Source organism: Delphinus delphis, chromosome 11 (assembly GCF_949987515.2).
Source record: "Delphinus delphis chromosome 11, mDelDel1.2, whole genome shotgun sequence".
Taxonomy (NCBI): domain Eukaryota; kingdom Metazoa; phylum Chordata; class Mammalia; order Artiodactyla; family Delphinidae; genus Delphinus; species Delphinus delphis.
In genome coordinates this window covers 29586175-29592603 of record NC_082693.1, presented here as the reverse complement: position 1 = coordinate 29592603, position 6429 = coordinate 29586175, and the positions used below count along the sequence as shown (strand labels likewise).

Sequence of the window (6429 nt, the reverse complement as noted above, 5' to 3'; positions counted from 1 at the left end):
GAAGAGGGATTGATAGATCAAAGGCCAAATACAGATATGATTTTGTTAGATATTGATAAAATCTTCTCCATGGATGTTGTCCCATTTTACATTTTGAAAAACAAAATATTAGACTGCTTTTTCCTCCTTAGGCTCACCAACAGAGTGTTATCAAACTTTTCATATATTTCAAATCTTACAGGTGACTAATGGTTTTGGTTTTAATTAGCATTTTTCTCATTATAAAGATTAAAATATGAAATATATTTTCTAACAAACATTGTTCCATTGAAAATATGAAATCTACATTTGGATCTGAGTAGCCCAGGGACATATCCTGGGTTAATGACATAAGTGGCTATTTAGTTGTAATTAATTAGGTTAATCTGAAACCATCCATTTTACTCAGGACTGCAGTTTAAAGAGATAGGAGAAAGAAAGGCAGAACAGAAGAAAGGGAAGGAAAGATGGAAGGAAGGAAGGAAGGAAGGGAGAGAGGGAGGAAAGGAGGGAGGGAGGGAGGGAGGGGTGAATTAAGGTAGGTCTGAATTAAGACAAAAAATATATGAATAAATGGGAAAGAACTGCTTAAATCAATGTAATTACCCTTGTTTGCTTGAAATCTGTGTTATAGTTTGAAGTCTGTGCCATACCTACCTTGTTAAAAAAACACTAAATTTACCTATTTTGCTCATATTCATGTTTCTCATAAACTCTGACCAGAAATTACAAATTTTAAAGTTTTACCGCATTTCAGCAGTAAACTACGTGCATAACCTCAGAAATGGATTGATGTCTCTTGTTAATACATATTTTGTTCATCATATGCTGGGTAGGAGCTACATATTAGTATATATGCTCAAATTTTTATTGCATTTAACACACCAGAAGGGACATTATACAACTAATAAGAAGTGAAGTCCATGTTAAGTTATTTGATCAAATATGTTTCATGAAAACTGCCTAAGAACATCAAAACAATTAGTCAAACCCAAAATTCAATCTGAGTTAGCATTCATATTCAAAGATTTGAATTCAAAAGTAAGTTCAGAGACCAAATATTATATTTTGATTTGTTCTGAAGTGGCCATCTGCCCATATGAAAAAGCTACTGCAACAGTTTGGCAGGCAGTTTAAAGAGCCAAAATAACTACTCTGTGCAGGTCAGGTTCACAGGCATCTGGGTGTTGACTTGGAAAGCACAAAAAGTAATAATCACAGCATGTGGTACTTTACCGAGTAGCCAGCCAAAAGTGTCTGTCTAAATAGGCAAAAATTTTAGCTGTCATAAGAATCCTTTGAGGAAACTTTATAAATACCTATCAAATTTCAAATATCAGTGGCCAACATTTTTAAAAACACAATAAAGATCTAATAAAATGTTATAGAAAAGTTATAATAATCCTGAGGTACCCATAATTTATATCCTGGCACATTTAAAAATGTTCCTTTTGTTTAAAAATGGGCTTCAAAGATATCAATAGTTTTATTTGTATATTTTATAAATATTTGTGTGTTAGTCAATAGTCTGATTTTTAATTGTTTAAAGCAAATCCAATGCCACAAAGAGCTACTTTAGTCATGCCTTGCAGGAGTTCAAGGGGAATACCCTCTATGTTCACCCCTCTGCCCCTCCCCTACCTTCAAGTCTTCTCCTCATAGGTCTCTGCCTGGGAACTGTGGACCTTTCCTGCTCCTTTTCTTGGAAGAGTGGCTGTTGAAAGGAGTTAAATATGGCTCTTGGGTAGTAAGTAAGTCTGGGTTGGAGGGCCATGAAGAAGGGTCAGCAAGAGGACAATCTCCCTTGGCGTCCGGAACTTGTAGAATAGCCTGCAATAGAGTGGAACACCAGCTGAGCTCCTTGAAGTGAGAGCTACAGGCTGGCAGGGAGAAGGGTGACCCCAGTGTCAACCAAGAAAAGTTAGATATGGCTGCACTTCAGAGAGCTCACCAACCAGGTGATGGTCACCAATAACAGCAGGAGGATGTTCCCAGTGCTGAAATTGAGTATGTCTGGCCTGGACCTGAACACCATGTGTTGTTTTATCTTGGATTTTGTGATGGAGAGCAACCACTTCTGGAAGTGTGTGAACAGAGAGTGGGTGCCTGGGGGGTCAGTCCAATTCATATGTGCATATTGAACTCCTTACATAAATAAAAGCTCTAAATTCATATAGTATGAGTTGAGGGTCTACAGGGGATGACTACCAGCCACGGCATTCTCAAGACTCGATGCATATCTGTCAAGGCTTACCAGAAAGAGATTACAGCTCTTAAAACTAAATAAAACTGATTTGCAAGGGCTTGCTGTGATGCAAAAAGAAGCAGGGATCACAAAGATAAGATGGAAGAACCCAGAGACAAACAGCAACCTGGGTATTACTAATGGAAGTAGCTTATCCCTGGACTCAGTTCCTTCTACCTGCTGTCAACCCCCATCCTCAGTTTGGAGGTCCTGTCTCACTTTTCTCCACCCATGGCTGTGAAAAATGCTCTATGCTGAGGAACCACAGTTCACACATCCCTGTCCCTGTCCTCAAAGCTGTGCCTAGGACTCCTCCCCACTTGGACAAGCTCATACTTAGCCCATACACTCATTGGAAAAATTCTCCAACCTATTCTGACAATTCATTTGCAAGTTGTCCATGATCTGATCCCATGAACTTAGCCCAGCCTCAGCATGTGTGTACATACTATCATGTTACTCCTGAGCACAACAGGACTGCATCAGTACCCCAACCTGTGGTCAGCTAGCAGAGCACCTTCACACCAGGGTCTCAGACAGCATAGCTACCTAATGGGCTGGGAGTCCAGACCTTCCCAGTGAACACTATCTTACCCAAATAATCTCAGGTCCCTTCTCCTCAGGATTCTCACTCTATAAGAACCATGTCGTGGCCATAGATATTCCTGACAGCCAATATCACACCTTGGCCTCATAACCTCATGGATATCCCTGTCACCACCTTCCATGTAAACCAAAGCCTTTTCTTAAAATATACACTATTTTTTTTTATGTCTACCAGTTTTACTCAGGATTTGATCTAGGTACAAAATGACAGTCTCATAGGTCAAGAAAGAAAAAAAAATCTTATTAACTTCACTTTAAAATATGAAAAGGAATATATGTCCTGTTGTTCATCGAAAAAATAACCCCACCCACCATCTGCAACACAAGTGTAGTCCTATGTTGTGTTTATATGCTACAGATGAATTTAAGTATGGAAACAAAACTCAGTTGGACTGTTAAATCACCATTACTTGATCATAATAAAATTTTGTTTGCTAAGATCCAGAAACTTATTTTTTTGTGTCTCTTACAGAATATAGAAGATTTGACACACTAGAATTAATAAACTCAATTCGTCTTATTTAGTGAAATAAAAAGCATACTTTCAATTGCATTCCTTGTTTCTTCAGAGTAGTTTTCAGGTCCCTTTTGTGACAGCTATCATAATTATAGTTAAGCTGTTAGGGACAAAATAATAAATTCATAGTTGAGGACAACAGATTTTAACTGCAATGGAAATTTCACTGTTCTGCCCAATAGAATGTGTTTATTTTGAGCATATGTAATTGCCTCTTGTATTGTTAAACATACAATGGCAATATTTTTCTTCTGAAAAAAATAGCCAAAGACAATGAGCAAAACATTTTCTGCAAAATAAAGGCAATATGCAAAAAAAAAAAAAAAAAAAAAAGAAACAACAACAGCAAAAAACTAAGTACAGTTCTAAAAAGATCTAGTGAGAGGATTCAGTACTAGAAATTAGTGACAAACATAATCCACTAAAATTTTCAAAATTTACATAGCTTAAATTCTCGTCTTTTGCTAACTTACTGTGCATCTAGAAATATTTATTTTGGAAAATATTGAGCAAACTTCTTTTGCCCAGAATGAAAAACTTTAAAGTTTAAGATGGATTACACAAAAGAACACATGCTTTCCTTTCCAAAGGAGAGTGATTTTTTTTTTTTTTTTTTTGGCGGTACGCAGGCCTCTCACTGTTGCAGCTTCTCCTGTTGTGGAGCACAGGCTCTGGACACGCAGGCTCAGCGGCCATGGCTCACGGGCCTAGCCACTCCGCGGCATGTGGGATCTTCCCGGACCGTGGCACGAACCCGTGTTCCCTGCATCGGCAGGCGGACTTTCAACCACTGTGCCACCAGGGAAGCCCTAAAGGAAAGTGATCTTAAGAGCTTATAATTACTTAGTAAAGGTTTTCTGAAGATCAATGCTTTTTAAATGCCCCTTTTTTGGTAATCTCTAAATTAATTGGAAGCATGTAAAACTGTTCTAAATTAATGATAAAAAATCAACTTCATATTTTTTAACTGACTCTTTAAGTTTTATATTAACAAATTGTAGTTCATGATATACCTTAAAATATTGTGATAAAGTATCCAGATTAAGTTCATCCAAAGAAGAGGTAATGCATTTCTACATTTGTTTGTGATAATTGGAGCAAAGACTGTATTAAACTAAATAATGATACTTTGACAGTGTAAAGATGCAAATGTACATGAAAGTAATATTTTTCCAATGGTGAGAAGATGTATTTTATACTAGACCTGACTTAAGTCTTTTGCACAGGATATTTCTTTGTCTGGAAATGGCTTTCCCCACATAATCGCCTGGCTTACTCCTTCAATTTCATTCCTCACAGAGGCCACACCTGACCACTCCACATCAACTGCCCCAATGTACTATGAAAACTCTTGGTCTGTTAGATTTTTTTCATAACACGAATTTTTATCTACTATGTTTATTCTTTTATTTTCCAAATATTTTATTGATTGCCCCCCTTGCTCCTGTCAGAATTCAAGTTCCTCAAGTGTAAGAACTCAAGATTTTCTTGCTAGTTGATCAGTCCCCAAGACCTAGAATCATTTTTGGAAAATAGGAGCCCAGTACACATGTGTCAAAAAAACACTCAATGACCTAGGAGGAATTTCAGGAAAACTTTTGTTGTCATAATCACATAAAAATACATAATGTCTATAAAACAGCAATAACTAATTAGATGGGAAGAACAGGCTGGAATGAGAAAGGAATACTGAGGCAAAAATGGGTTTAGGTGAGATTAAAAAATACTGCTAAGAAAGTAAAAAACAAAATCTAAAAATTACAGCCACACTAGAGGCCCTAAGACAACAAGAAACATTAATATGATTATAAATGTCACAGCAATAATCCTTTTTTTGGTTAAATTCCTGTATCAAAAGCAAAAGTATAAAGTCTGAGTTTTAAAGATGCAATAACTACATGTACACAGAGAGAAACAAATTACCCAAATGTTTGATAAAAATGAAAAAAAAATTATATACAAAAACTATTTAAAAAGTGATGAAGAATGAAAGAAATGTCAATTGACATTTACAAATATACCAGTCTAAATTAGGGATATGATTAGTCTGAAACCATTGAGTGTTAGAAAAAAATGATAAGAAGGTAAAAAAGAAGTTAATAAGAAATCAATGATAGTATGAAAAAGGAAAAAATTTCAACATAACAAGAAGGTAATAGAAAAAGGAAATTGAGGTCATTTAACTACTAAACTGTAGACTGTTCTTTCTATGTAACTATGTTCTCACTCTATCCACTTTCTGTCTCCTATTTTTCCAACATACTTTGGACATTTTAAAATAAATTGCAACACACTTGAAAACAGATAAATTATAAGGGTTTACATCACATTTTCTTACCACAATGTTATAAAACTAGTAATTATAACAAAATGTGATAAAATATTTTGAAGTTAAAACACACATTTCTGAAAGTTTGTGTAAATAGGAAAATAAAAGCTGAGTTTTTAGATTTCTTATAAATATCAAAGTAAATTATGTACCTCAAAACTCAAGCACAGGGGAGGAGTCAAGATGGCAGTGTGGGAACACACAGAGTTAGCTTCTCCCCACAATTAGGGTGCCTGTCAGCCACTGGTAGGGGACTCTGACCCCCAAGGAGACAGGAGGAACCTCAGAGTGAACACTCGTTGTAGGCAGGGACACTCGTTGTAGGATGTAGGCAGACTGATGGGGGAGAAGTGGAACCCAGACAGCATTGGCGTCCCTTGTGCTGGGGAGCTTGCTGAGTTCCCAAGCCAATTCCCCCTCCCCTCAAAGCCCCATCCAGGCCGCATGGGTCCTGGGGACATAGGAGGGAGGCTGGGGAGATCAGGAGTGGCAGAATGGAGGGGCCATCCACGAGGATCAGGAGAGGAGCAGAGGGTGATTACCCTACTCACTTGGGCACAGGGAGCCTGCTGAGCTCCCAGGCTGGTCCCCTGGTCTCCAAGGCCCCCTTTTCCCCCTACCATATTGGTCCTGGGGACATAGGAGAGAGGCCTGGCAGATCAGAGAGGCAGGCAGGAGGGACCCTCCCAGACCCCAGACCAGAGGAGCAGGAGAGGAGAGGAGGGCATTTGCTCTGCCCCTGCTGGGCTCCCA

The 6429-nt window shown here is 37.9% G+C and overlaps 1 pseudogene; it reads left to right on the top strand.

Moving 5' to 3' along the window:
* Positions 1-924: 924 nt before the first annotated feature.
* Positions 925-2826, top strand: LOC132434270 (T-box transcription factor T pseudogene; annotated as a pseudogene).
* The last annotated feature ends 3603 nt before the right edge of the window (positions 2827-6429 follow it).